Source organism: Petaurus breviceps, unplaced genomic scaffold (assembly GCF_028583685.1).
Source record: "Petaurus breviceps papuanus isolate PSGF00001 unplaced genomic scaffold, PetGlider_PUasm1.0 174, whole genome shotgun sequence".
Lineage (NCBI taxonomy): Eukaryota > Metazoa > Chordata > Mammalia > Diprotodontia > Petauridae > Petaurus > Petaurus breviceps.
The window spans coordinates 70089518-70103413 of NW_027185761.1; the positions used below are offsets into that span (position 1 = coordinate 70089518).

Below are 13896 nucleotides of genomic sequence, written 5' to 3' on the forward strand. Positions count from 1 at the left end.
AGAGAGAGAGAGAGAGAGAGAGAGAGAGAGAGAGAGAGAGAGAGAGAAACTAGAAGGTTATCTCAGAAACCAAAGCAAGCACTAGGAGAATTAGGGAAAGAGGGGAGAACCAGGGAAGGCCTCTTACAGGAGGAAGGCCATCCACTACAGATATAGCAGCCTTTCTTTATTAGAGCCTAGCTGTATCATGAACCTCAAAGATTTGGGAGACTATTAAGTAGAAGAGAACACCAGTTCACACCTCAAGACACATTCCTGAGCAATGTGTGCAGATTCAACCTTGGAAAACCAAACTCAAGAGAGATCCGAGGATCATCTCAGAGACAGATGCTGCTTCTTCCTGTCTGATTCACCTGCAGCTGTCAATGACCCCTCACTGTTTGCCATGTGCTGTCTCTGACTCTCTTCAATGAACCAGTTGAGGATTTATTAAGCACTTACTATGGGCCAGGGGCTGTGCCCTGCACTGGGGATACCAAGAATGAAACCATTTCTGTTCTCCAGAAGCTTATTCTATTGGGGAAGCGAACATGTATCCATGCGGATGCATACAAGATAAATGCACAAATACAAGGTAATTTAGGAGAGAGTACTAGCAACTCCTCCATTTCTCAGGCCAATTAAATTCAGCAAACTTTTACTAAGTGCCTACTATGTGCTCGACTCTATTCAGTGTGCTGGGGATACACACACACGAACAGAAATGCAGTGCCCTGCTGGTCTCTCAAGGAGGAGCTAGAACACATTTACATTGAAGTAAATAGAATGTTTATACAACAGCGGTGGGCACAGTTCTCAGGAAAGGCCATTTGTAGGAGGCAGCACTGGATTCAAGTCTTGAAAGAAGCTGGATTCCTGGAAGTGGAGGAGAGGAAAGAGTATATTCCAGGCATGGGAGAGAGCCTGGGCAAAGGCACAGAGGTAGATGGAATATTGTATGTAGGGAGAGGCTAGTGGGTCTCTGGTTGGAAGGTAGACAGCTGTGAATTAGTTGAGAAAAGTAGGTAAGAGCCAGAATAGGAAGGGTTTAAAATGCCCAAAAAGGGAGATTACATTTTATCCTAGAGGCTCTAGGGGATGATTGAAGAATCTTGAACAGAAGAGAGATGTAGTCAGAGCTGTGCTTTAGGAATATAATGGTAGCCATTGGGCAGTGGATGGATTGAAAGGAGAGACATGAGGCTACTGCTGGCTCAGTGGCTTGAGTGCTAGCTCTAGAATCAGGAAGAATTGAACTCAATTCAGGCCTCAGTCAAGCACTAGCAGCATGACCCTGGGTGAGTCCATTTACCTCTGTCTATCTGGGTTTCCTCAACTGTAAAATGAAGCTCATAAATTCCCCTATCTCCCAAGATTGTTGTGGGGATAAGATCTGTAAAGTGCTTATAAATGTTAGCTTTATTATTCGAGATGGGGGTGAGGAGCAAGCATTTATTGAGTACCTAGTATTGCCAGTGGGCATATGGAGTGTACAAGGGGCACCTCTGATGTGAGGGCTGCCAGATCCTTTTCAGGGCTGCTCATTCACCTTCGGCACCTACTTTTCACCCAATTCTCACTGGTGGCTCCAAGAAAATCGTACCTCGCAGATCAGCCACACCCAGTAAAACCACCGTGGCAAACAAGCTATACCAGGTCAAGGTTAACTGATGAGCCTCAAATCTGCCAAGTGAGTTAGGGGAGCATGGGAATGGGGGAGTGAGAGCAATTTGTCCCAATGGCCATGAAGGCAGCTGAAGCAGGCACTGTGGGGCACTTGGAGCTTGGTTAGACATTGATGACACCAAGGTCATTCACTGCATCTCGAGCCCTCCCCAGTAGTCTTGACTTTTGTCCTGCCGCTGGACTTCAGGGAAGACAGGCTGAGGCTGACCCCTTTAAGCATCTCTGCCAAGGCAAGATATCATCTTGTGATGTCATTGGTCCTCTTGGAAATGAAGGACAAGCAACTGTGTACCAGGCGTTGTGCTAAGCAAACTACAAATATCTCATTTGATCCTCACAACAAACCTGGGAGGCAATGTCTGTCATCCCCCCAATTTTCACAGTTGAGGAAACTGAGGCAGAGTCTCAGTGATGGTCAGGACTCAGTTTGGAAGTGTCTGAGGCCACATTTGAACTCAGGTCTTTCTGACTTCAGACCCAACTGTGTCACCTCACAGCCCAGGGTGATACAGCCAACAGTCCCAGGGGAAGGTGATGAGGTTCTGAACAAACTCTAATTGGAGAGAAGAGGGTGGAAGAATGGGGTTGTGGAGGCACAACACCCCCGCTTCCATCAGGCATCTACGCAGCTGCAAACAAGCGTTTGAGGGATAGATGTGGATGAGCTGACGCTTGGTCACAGAAACCATTCTGTGAGTCCTTGTGCAAAGTGAAGAAACCGTCTGGGCGTGGTGTTGGCACCAGCTGCTGGAAGAATCCAGATGTGATGGGGGGCTTCTGGTGTGGGCTCTGCTAGTGAATGACCTTTCTGGGGTCAGCTGCCAGTGTGATGCCATGTGCAAACATGCATGCATGAACGCACATAAGCATACACATACACACACTCATACATTCACAAATTCCTACTCAGCACACTCATTCAGACACACACATTCACAATGCACACATTTTCACTCACACTTTCACACTCACACATAGTCACTTACTCGCACACCAGTAATCAGCATAGTGGCAAACCACGTCAGGGACAAGGAAAGAAGCTCTTCCATTGGGAATGTCAGTGCTGGCTCCCTTGACTTGGCCCAGGACAAGCTCCCTGGTCTGGAGCTCTACTTCAGCCATCAAAGAAAAGAGCTTTCCAGCAGTTTAGAACTGGAGGAGGCCCTTGTGCCCAGCCATGCCCAGCTTACAGAGGGACAAACTGAGGCCCATAAGAGGGAACTAAGTTGTCTCGAATGACACAGAGAGTAAGGATCAAGGTCAGGATTCAAACTCAAGTCTTGGGGCACCTGTGTTCTTCCTGCTGCACCATGGCCTCCAGTAGGAAGTGATCCTGAAGTTCTGGCAGCTTTCTCTGCTTCTTAAGGGAGACTTTGGACTGTTTTCCCAGCCTTTAGGCCTGCCTGTCTTTGATCTCAGCTTCCTAGACTCCATCTATAAGCCTCAATAACATTCACTTCAGGTCTTGGCTCCAGCCCCACAATTTTCAGACTTCCTTCTGCATACTTTTATTTCTTCAAGAACAAGTGAAAAGGGAACCAGTTTCTGTCCATTTGCTACAGTTTTGTGGTTGTTTTTAATGACAAAACAATGCATCAACAGCCCCAGAATTCTAAATATCCTCTCCTGGATCCGCTAATTATAATGCACATGCAGACAGCTCCTTCATGATATAGTGTATATTGTGGGGAAAATCCACAGAAAATATCACCCACCATCAGCAGTGAGGATGAGTGTGTCTGTAGGGAAAGGGTCAGAGACAGGGTGACAAAGGTGATGAGCGTCATCCTCTCCCTGTGTACTAGGGAGACAGCCTTTCAAAGCTTGCAGCCCAAGTGGCCACCCCTTTACTGAAGAAGGAGGCCTCGTTTGCACATGGGTGGCCTGCTTCTGAAAGGCAGAGAAATTCTGCACGCTTGGCCGTCCCTGTCTACAAAAGGCAGAGAGAACCACACAGCCTGAAAATGCTTACACAGTCTCTGTCTGTCAATAAGTATTTGTCAGGAACTTACTGTGGGATTGTGCAAAATACTGGACATAAGAACAAATAAAAACATAGGCCCTGCCCTCAAGGAACCTACAATCTTGTGGGGAGGCAAGGGAAGGCAAGGGAACGGAAGGGAAGCAAAGTGGAGGGAAGGGGAGAGAGGAGGACAGAAGAATAGAGAGACAGGCAGAATGATGAAATACTTGCTAACCCCTCTATTCACCCTCATGCACATCTGTTGTGAGTAGGTCACAATGTAGGATGGTAAATCTCAAATTGCCAATCCAAAGCATCATTTCAGTTCCTAGCATTCATCCTCCATTCAATTTTACCTCTCTACAAAAATTTTACTTAGGATATTGAGACATTCTGATAGTGTGGAAATAGCCCTAGCTCTGGAATAAGAAGGGCTGCTAGGTGGCGCAGCGAGGGCCAGGTCTGGAGTCAGGAAGACTTGAGTTCAAATCTGCCCTCAGACACTTACTGTCTGTGTAACCCTGAGCATGCCACTTAACCTTGTATGCCTCAGTTTCCTAATCTGTAAAATGATCTTGAGAAGAAAAGGGCAAACCCCTCCAGTATCTTTGCCAAGAAAATCCCAAATGGGGTCACAAAGAGTCAGATACAACCAAAAAACAACTATATAACAACTAGAGTAAGAGGACTTGTATTTGAATCCCAACTCTGATACTACTTTGTGTGACCTTGGGTAAGTCACTTCATCTCTTTGGACCTCAGCATCTTAATCTGTAAAATAGGGGACTGGACTAAATGTCCCTTCAAGCAGTGTCTAGATCTAGCTCAAGGAAACAGTGATCTTCATGTAGCCCATGTAACCTTTAAGGTATTCTTTCCCAGTTCTCATTTCCATTGATGAGATGTGCCTCTAGATCTTGGCTCTACCTCCCTCTTAGTGTTCTATGGGTCAGGAATGAGTATGTAATGTCATGGCTCAAGCCCCCACTGGTGTGCTTCCTCCAAGATAATCAGTTGAGAAATAATCAGACATTGTTTAAATAGCTTTATAGAAAGGACAATTTATTTAAGTGATAGGAAAGAAGGAAAGAAGGAAGGAAGGAAGGAAGGAAGGAAGGAAGGAAGGAAGGAAGGAAGGAAGGAAGGAAGGAAGGAAGGAAGGAAGGAAAGAAGGAAGGAAGGAAGGAAGGAAGGAAGGGACAGAGGGAGGAAGGGAGAAAGAAGGTAGGAAGTAAGGAAGGGAGGGAGGGAGAAAAGGAGGGATAGAGGAAGGAAGGAGGAAGGGAGGTAAGAAGGAAGGAATTAAAGAAAAGAGGGAGGAAGGAAAAAGGAGAGAGTGAAGAATGTAGGAGGGAGGGAAGAAGAAAGAAAATAAGCATTTATTTAGCACCTACTATGTACCAGACACTGTACTAAGTGATAATATTTATGTATATGTATATATGTATGTGTGATCTCATTTAATCCAGTAAATACAGTGGCACATTGTCCTACAAGTACATATAGAGTCCAGGGGGAAATGGACTTAATTTTAAAGAACACAGATGGCAAAGAGGAAGGTCACAGCTTCTATTTCCTGAAGTTCTTTTCTCCCATTTTTTTCTTCCCATTTCTCAAGAAGTCCCTTTCATGTGATGAATCTTTGACTCCTTATACAAACAGTAATCTGGTGTGAAGCCTAGATGGGAGAGTAGAGGCAGCAATTTAGCCGAACTCTCCCACTATTCCCTTCCAAATTATCTTTGAAATAGCTCCTCAAGTTGAATTTTGGAGCAGCAGAGTCAACAAAAGGTCAGGGTGAGACACTTTTCCAGTCCAAGACAACTTCATGGACTGGCAGGAGAGGTCTGTGACATCAGAGTGGGGACCAGCCCAGAGGGGAACATGTGGGGTGGCAATACCAGCAGTGGACCTTGGAAGTGGCTCTGACAGTGGAAGCAGCAGGAGCAGATCTGGGAGTGCTCAGCACAGAGAAGGTAAGGGAGACAGACAACAGGTTATGAATCGATTACCGGAGACCCTTTTCTGGCACTTGGCTCAGCACCTGTTGCATCATGTGACCATCGTGGTCACAGCTCCAAGGCCAAGAGGAGGACTGGCACTTGCTGTCTCAGGGGATCGAGGTCCCTTCCTGGGTGAAGGACAGAGCACAGAACAGGATGGAAATGACCACATCTCACTTTGGACAACACTACCTTTGTGGTACCAAAGACTTAATAGACCCCTAGAAAAACAGCAGCACCAAAAAAGCCTGAAGCTTGGGACGGCGCCTCCTCCACCCAAGCAACAGAATCCAACTTTAACATAAAGTTAAAAATCAAGAAATAGACTGGAAAAATGAACAACAACAAAGAACTTAACCATAAAAATCTACTGTGGTGACAGGAAAGAGCAAGACATGAACCCAGAAGACATCAATGTCAAAACAGATAAAGCAAATCCTCAAAGGAAAAATGTGAATTAAACACAAGCCCAATGAGAGTTTCTGGAAGAATTTTTTAAAGAATTTTAGAAATCAAATAACAGAGGAAGAGAGAAAATTGGGAAAATAAATGAGTGATGCAAAAAAAATTATGAAAAGGGGCAGGAAGGTGACGCAGTGAATAGAGCACTGGCCCTGGAGTCAGGATGACCTGAGTTCAAATCCAACCTCAGACACTTAATCTCACTTACTAGCCATGTGACCTTGGACAAGTCACTTAACCCCAATTTCCCTGCCTTCCCCCAGGAAAAAGGGAAAAAAGAAAGAAAACTGTGAAAAGAGTCAGCAGATTGGTTTAAAAAAAGGCACACAAAAAGTCTTGAAGAGAATAACAACTCAAAAACAAATGATAAAAGAGGCACAAATATTGACTAAAGAGAATAACTCCTTAAAAAGCAGAACTGGTCAAATGGAAAAAAAGGTACAAACACTGATCCAGAGACACAATTTAGGGAATTAAAGAGAAGCTGAGAAGCTCAACATCCTCCAGACCCCTCCCCCCAAGCTGGAAGGTTCTCCTCTGGTCAAAGGAAGATAGAAGAAAAGAGACATGCTAGTCCCTCCACCTTGGAGCAGAGCCAGCTGGCACTTCTTGCCAAATGAATTCTTGGTGTCCTTCGAAGCTCACCATAAGACATAGGATCGGGACTGGATGCCCTCTGTAGTCCCTTCCACGTGGACGTTTATGCTGCCATTCCACAATCTGTCTCCCCAGTGAATTACTTACTGCACCCAGATGCCTTTTCACATTAGTGCATTCTAGCCAATGTTTGTTGCAGGCATCACTTGTGGATTTATTTCTTAACCAGATGTGTAAATTTTTCTATATGGGGAGTCACTCCCTCCACTAATGCTCCAAGTAACTTGAAGTCTTTGAGAGGTGCTTGGACCACTGAAAATTAAGTGGTTTCCCCAAAGTCTCATAGTCAGGATATATCTAAAGCAGGACCTGGACCCAGGTCTCTCTGACTCTGAGGCCAGTCTTCTATTCACTTCACCACTGACTCTCAGACAAGACAAATTCAAGTTACATGCAAGGTCACCATGAAAGAGAAGATGCCAGGAGCTGGACCTCTGAGCTCTCCTTGAAGTGCTGCCATTAGAGAGGCATATGGTAACTTTCTAAATGAACTAATTCTTCTCAATAATAAGATGCTAAGCTCAAGTGTTTCTACTCATTGAAAGAACTGAAGTTGTCGGCACCCTCTGCATTTAGGCACCCTGGAGGCAAGGTCTAGTCACCTTGCCTTCCTTATGGCCAAGGGAGTTACAAAGGGTTAATGATACATGACTCCTATTACAGCCCTCTTAGAAAGAGCAGCTCATCATTCCTCATAGGACTTGGTACCTATGCGACCTTAGACAAATTGTTCCCTCCCTCTGGAGCCATTTCATTATCAGCAAAATGAGAGCTTTGGCTTAGCTGACCTCTGAGGTGCTCCCCACAACTCTTAAAGACTTTCAAGGAAGAGATTGCTAACAGGCAGGCCAGGAGAGACTAGAGAATGGGTACAAGATGAAGGCTGTCTCTATATTCTCAGGATGTTCCTGCTGCCTTCTTAGGGCTGGTAAAACTCTGGGCTCCCTGCTCCTCCGCTCCCACTACCTCTGTTACCTTGGGTGTCCCCTACTTATTTCTTCTCCTACAGGCAGCTCAAGATGCAGATACCTGTCTTTCTCTCTTTTCCAAGGTCACTCAGTGGCAGAGTTGAAAGTAAATGCTGCATCCCCTGGTTCCCCACTTGATTCTCTATTCATTAGACCATGTAGTCTTCCATGACTGAGCAGACAGACTAGGGACACTTTAATTTCAGAGTTTGATACAAGACCCATTTTTCAGTCATTTGTGTCTATATTCTGGGGAGATTGGGTTTAAATGGCCTGTAATCCAAATAATTTCCTAGTTTACTTGGAAAATATTCTGATACCATGGCCTCTGGAAAACTGACACCTTGGTAAAATGGGCCTTTCAAATCCACCTTTCCCTGATTCGATATAGGATTGAATCATCCAAATTAGAAAAGGTAGTTCCCCCCTTCCTGACCTTCTCTACCATTGGAAACAGGGAGCACTGAGTTCATGCTTAACCAGAAAGATGCCCTATTTCTAATTAGCAAAAAGGAATTTTAAGGCAAGAAGAAAAATTGACATTTATGTAAGGTTCCAGTGTTTGCAAAGTGCTGTATAGTACATATATTATTTCTCTTGATTCTCACAATAACTTTGTAAGGTACATCTTATGATCATCTCCATTTAAAATGAAGAAACAAGTGAAGAGACTTGCCCAAAGTCACATAGTTAAGTATCCAAGGTAGGATTTGGAACTCATCTTCATGAGTTGAAGACAGGCCTCTTTTCATTCCACCACCAACAGCAGAAGAACAATTTTCTCTACAGCATGTTAGGGATTTAGACCTTCAGGCTCTCCTGTTGGTAATGGAAGATTTTTTTAATCCCTCTAGCTACCTCTTTTCTGGCTGTCCTCTGACTTCAAAACCAAAGACAGTGCCTTCTTTGTTTCTACTTCTTTTAAATAACTGGGTTTCTATTTGAAATAGATCAGTGGTGTCTGGACTTTGAGATGGGATTAGTCTGAACGCTCATAGGGCTTCCCTGGCTATGAGAGTCATTCTAATAGTAGGTTTTTATTGTAGTCACTTTCTGCCACTCAGCAGCCCTCCTTACCCTGTGCTAGCAGTGGTGTCCCCAACTCTCTGAAAATAGGGCAAAGCCAATGGGGGTGATCACTTTGATGTCCAGGGAAGTTTCTCTCAAGGGTTTTAATCTACTAAATAAGAAGAGACCTGTCCTGATGCAGAGAACAATGAGACCCATGGCATTGAAATACTTCGTTTTGTTGAACATTAGGATGTCAAAACTGGAATAGATGCTGGGATTGGTCAAAATGGTCTCTGATTTCCAAACTTTTTGACAGCCCCCAAAGCCAATACAATCTGAACCTGGTCAGGATAGATGCAACTCCCAGGAATGAGGAATGGCTGGTCCTTGTGTCCTCTTCCCTGTGCTACCAACATCTTGAGTCTTGTGTTCAGTTCATTACACCAATAAAGTAGAGAGCATCCAGAGAAGGGAGATCAGGATGATGTAGGACCTTGAGGTCATGTTGTGTGAGGACTGGTTGAAGTAACTAGGGTAAGCTCAAATCCTAGCTTTGGTACTTACTACTTGGGTGACCTTAGGCAAGTAAATTCACCTTTCTGGCCCTCAGTTACCTCATCTGTCAAACAAGAGAGACTGGATAAACTCTAAGGTCCTTCTAGCTGTAAATCTCTACAATTTAGTATGGAGAAAAGAAAACCAGGGTAGGGGTAGACACAAATTAGCTGTCCTGAAGCACTGGAATGGAAGGCATGGGGGAAAGGATGGTGACTGGTTCCATTTAGCTCCATATGACAGAACTAGGAGGGATGATTGGAAGTCTGTAGTAGAAACCAAACTGGCATCCCCAGGATGGCTGCTAGCACAGGTTTTTAGTTAGATCTGCTTTACCGGAAAGATAGCTATTCAAGGGTTCAACAATCTTTTTAGTTACATTCATTAGTTCAGGGTAAAAGTCAGCACACTGAACTTCAGAGAAAATCCAAACAAAGGAAATAGAGGAAATACAAGCAGAAAAATAAAGACTAAAAGACAGGGCTTCTAACTGTCTGAGAAATTAACACGTCAACAGACTGATCCATCTCTCTGATCAAGGCAATATTTACATAATTGCCAGAGAGAGAAGCACCAACATCTGGGTTTTTCAAAGCCAGGGGGCTTTTTAATGGCTACTCAGAGTCTCATCTAGTCAAATCACAAGAACACTCTTCCAATGAGTGAGCCCCAAAACAAAATGCTAACCTCAGAGTGTGTGTGTGTGTGTGTATGCTTTTTGAGTCAGAGGGCATCATGACCCTCAACCCTCAAGACTCAGTACCTAACTAGAAACTAATAAAATGTGTGAAAGCCTCTCTTAATCAGCTCTACGTGAGGCCTATTAATGGGTGGGGAAGAGTTTATATCCCATTAAACATTACAAAATTCCAAAGAGGCAAATTGGGACTTGATTCCAAGAAAACTCTCCTAACAATTAGGCTCATAACAAAGTCTCTAGAGAGTGTGGGATCCCCCGTAAAACCACGGTATTAATAACACCAACTTTCCAGAGTTGTGAGGATCGACTGAGACAATATTTGTAAAGCACTCAACACAGTGCCTGGCACATAGTAGGTGCTGTGAAAAAGCCTGTCCCTCCCCTTATGTAGGTCCTCAAGATTATGGGAGGATCTCTGGTCCAACCCCTGTTATTTTACAGATGAAGACCTTGAGATCTGGACAGACTAAATATCTTGCCTAAAAATACCAAGGCAGACATTGATCGATCTGGGATTTGAACTCATGACCTAGGACTCCAGTTTAATCCTCTTTGCACAGCAGCATACTGCTTCCTAGACAAGGCATAAGGTATGTTGCAGTGGAGATTCTTTTAGGGGTATGGGTTGGATTAGGCGTCCCTTTCAACTGTAAAATGGAGTAATTCTGATTCCTACATTCCTCCTGGGGGGTTGATTTACTAGAGGGGAAGAACATAGAAAGAACAAGCTAAGTCATAGGAACTGCAGTTTGGGAAACTGCAGTTAGGAACAATGGCAACATTAATCTTGGGCCCATGAATGGGCCAGGCCTCTCCAAGGACAAGGAACTAAATAGACAGGGGAGGAAGGAGATGGGAGCTTTGGCTGCCTAAGAGAAATTTAATCAAACACCCACTGGTGAAATGCCTATTATATCCATAAGAAGTATCCTGAGAATTTAGCACATTTCATGAGTTACAACTTCCAGGGCATCTGTGACCACAGCAGGATAAATATGTTGGACATCTGGCTGTGACAGGAAGGACTTTCAGAAAATAATGAAGTTGCTAATTTTGTGAGAAATAGGGAGAAAACATTGGAAATAGCTGAGGAAAGTAGAGGCAGTGTGTGTTTTGGAGTCAGGGAACATGGCTTAGAAAACAGGGTTTTCTGTTCTCTGCCTGTGTGAGATTGAACCAGTGACATCCCCTCTCTGGCCTTGGGTTCCTCTAGTCTCAAATGAAGGAGGATGGCTATTTGATTTGTAAGATGCCTTCCACCTCTAAGTTGATTCTGGTGGGATGGTGATGGTGGCGGTGGTGGTGGTAAGTACTAGCCTTGGAGACAGGAAGACCTGAGTTAAAATCTTACCATGAGGGTGTGGGGGGGGGGGATGGGGGAGGGTATGAGAGAGAACAGCTGGGGGGAAGGGATATTCAGATGGCTTGATATATCGTGGTGGGGGTTAGGGGAAATATAGGGAGAAAATTTGTAACTCAAAATCTTGTGGAAATGAATGTTGAAAACTAAAAATAAATAAATAATATAAAAGGAAAAAAGGAAAGAAAAAAAATTTTTTTTTAAATCTTGCCTCAGATACTTGCTTGCTGTATGACCCTGGGCAAATCACTTAACCTTTATATGCCTCACTTTTCTTATCCGTAAAATCTGGATAATAAGATCACTATCTCCCCGGATTGTTGTGAGGCTAAAAGATAGTATTTGTAAAACCCTTTACAAACCTTAAAAGCCATTTAAATACTAGCTATTATTAGTAGTATTATTAAACAGATACTATGGCCATGCATTTTCCTTCAACTCAGTCAGAAAGGTCTGAGAATGCAAATATTGCTTCACAGAACACAATTTTGCCTTAAAAAGTTCAGCGAATTGTGACTTTAAAGCTGAAGCAAAGCCTTAAAATCACAAAGTTCAAACCCTAAATTTTATAGAAAATTAAACTGATGCCCAGAAAAGTTAAGCAGTTTACCCAAGGTCACATAGGTTTTGCGTGGTGGAGGTAGGATTTCAGTTCATATCTTTTGCCTCTAAAGCCAGCAGTAATTCTGCCAGACCTTAAGTAAAGCATTCATTAGTGGGCTATCTCAAGGATGGAGGCTGTTTCAGCACCTTGGAAAGAGGAACTCTTGGCTTGGTTTCTTAAAAAAACGGAAAGAAATGCGTATTTCCTTCCTTGGAAAGAAGATGTTTCAGATGTAAAGAGACTGGTGCACTCCAGGTCTGGCCTGGAGGGCACTAGACTCTTACAAGCCTCATTTTCTCAGCTGTAGAAAAAGCTAATAGTAGCTGGATAGTGGAGAAAGCAGAAGGTATCTGCCCATTCCTAAAATGTCTAGGAGGGTGATGGGGGGAGAATGACATGCCCTTATTCCATTCCCAGCCAAATACTGACTCATGCCTCGAAACAAAGAAGGGAGGTCTTGAGTAGAGCCCCAGGGATCTGTGCTTCTTTATTCTTCCCATCCCCACCCCCACCATAGTGCTTAACACTTTTATCAACGATTCAAATAAATGTAGAAAGGAAGGAGAGCTAACACAGAGGATGATAAAACTCATAAAGATCCTAACAGGTTAGAGTACTATGCTGAATTAAATGAGATGAAATTTGCTGGTTTACTGAAACAATACTGTTCAGTGTGAAGGCTTATAGTTGGGTTCAAGAAATTGATTTCATAACTACAAGATGGGGAAGCATAGTTAGCGATTCATCCGAAAAAGATCTGGGGGTTTGAGTGGACAGCATGTCCAACATGAGTTAGCACAGGGAAGAAGCAGCCCACAAAGCTCAAAGCATGTAAAATATGTAAGAGAGAGAGAGGCAGAGCTACTTTTTACAGTAGCAAAGATCTGGGAAAAAAGTATGGTAGTCAGTCAACTTTTGTTGTTGTTCAGTCGTTTTCAGTCATATTCTCTTATTCTTGAATCCATTTGGGGTTTTCTTGGTGAAGATACTGGAGTGATTTGCCATTTCCATCTCTAGATCCTTTTATAGATGAGGAAATTGAAACAGGTAGGGTAAGTGACTTGCCTAAGGTCACACAGTCAGATTTGAGCTCAAAAAGATGAGTCTTCCTGACTCCAGGCTCATCATTCTATCCACTGAGCCACCTAGCTGCCCAGTCAGTTAATTAGCATCTACTAAGTGCTTACTATATAGATGGCACTGGGCCAAGTAGTGGGGGCATAAAGAAAGGCAAAATCAGCCCCTGCCCTCAAGGAGCTCGCAGTCTGATAGATGTTCATGATTTCAGCACTAATGTTCATGACTAATCAAGGGATGGAGCCTAAATGTAGGAGAACATTATTGTGCTGTAAGGCTATGATGAATACAGAGAAGCATGGGAAGGCGTATGAACCGATGCAAAGTGAAGGAAGTAGAACCAGGATAACAGCATACACAGTAACTATAGCAACACAAACAGAAAGAACAACTACCATCAAATGGTTGAAAGTGAATACCACAACATCCAGAGAAAGAACTGAGTTTGAATCCAGATTGAAGCAAACTACCTGCTTTTTCTTTTTCTTGTTTGGTTTTGTTTCCTCTTTCCCATTGTTCATTCCATCTGATACAATCCTTCTTTATAACCTGACTAATGTCTAATGTGGAAGTATTTCCAGATTCTGTACTCGATTATGTGCTGCCATGGCGGGAAGGGAGGGAGAGAAAATTTGAAACTCAAGGAATTGTGGAACTGAATCTTGTAAACTAAAAGTAAACAAATTAATAAAGACCAAAAAATTTAAAAAGAGAGAGAGTGAATACCACAAAGGGATAAGACCAAGCTTCTCAAAGAAGAGATATGAAGAGACAACTCCCCCTATTTTTCTGTAATTGGGGGAGGGTGGCAGTATGGAGCACTGTTTACAATGTCAGACTTTTTTTATGCTGGTTTTACTGACCTGCTTTT

General features: G+C 43.5%; 1 protein-coding gene across 1 annotated transcript in view; it reads left to right on the top strand.

The window, feature by feature from the left end:
- The window catches only part of POU6F2 (POU class 6 homeobox 2), a 527063-nt gene that overhangs the window by 181799 nt on the left and 331368 nt on the right, over nt 1-13896 (top strand). The gene's annotated exons all lie outside the window — the stretch shown is intronic.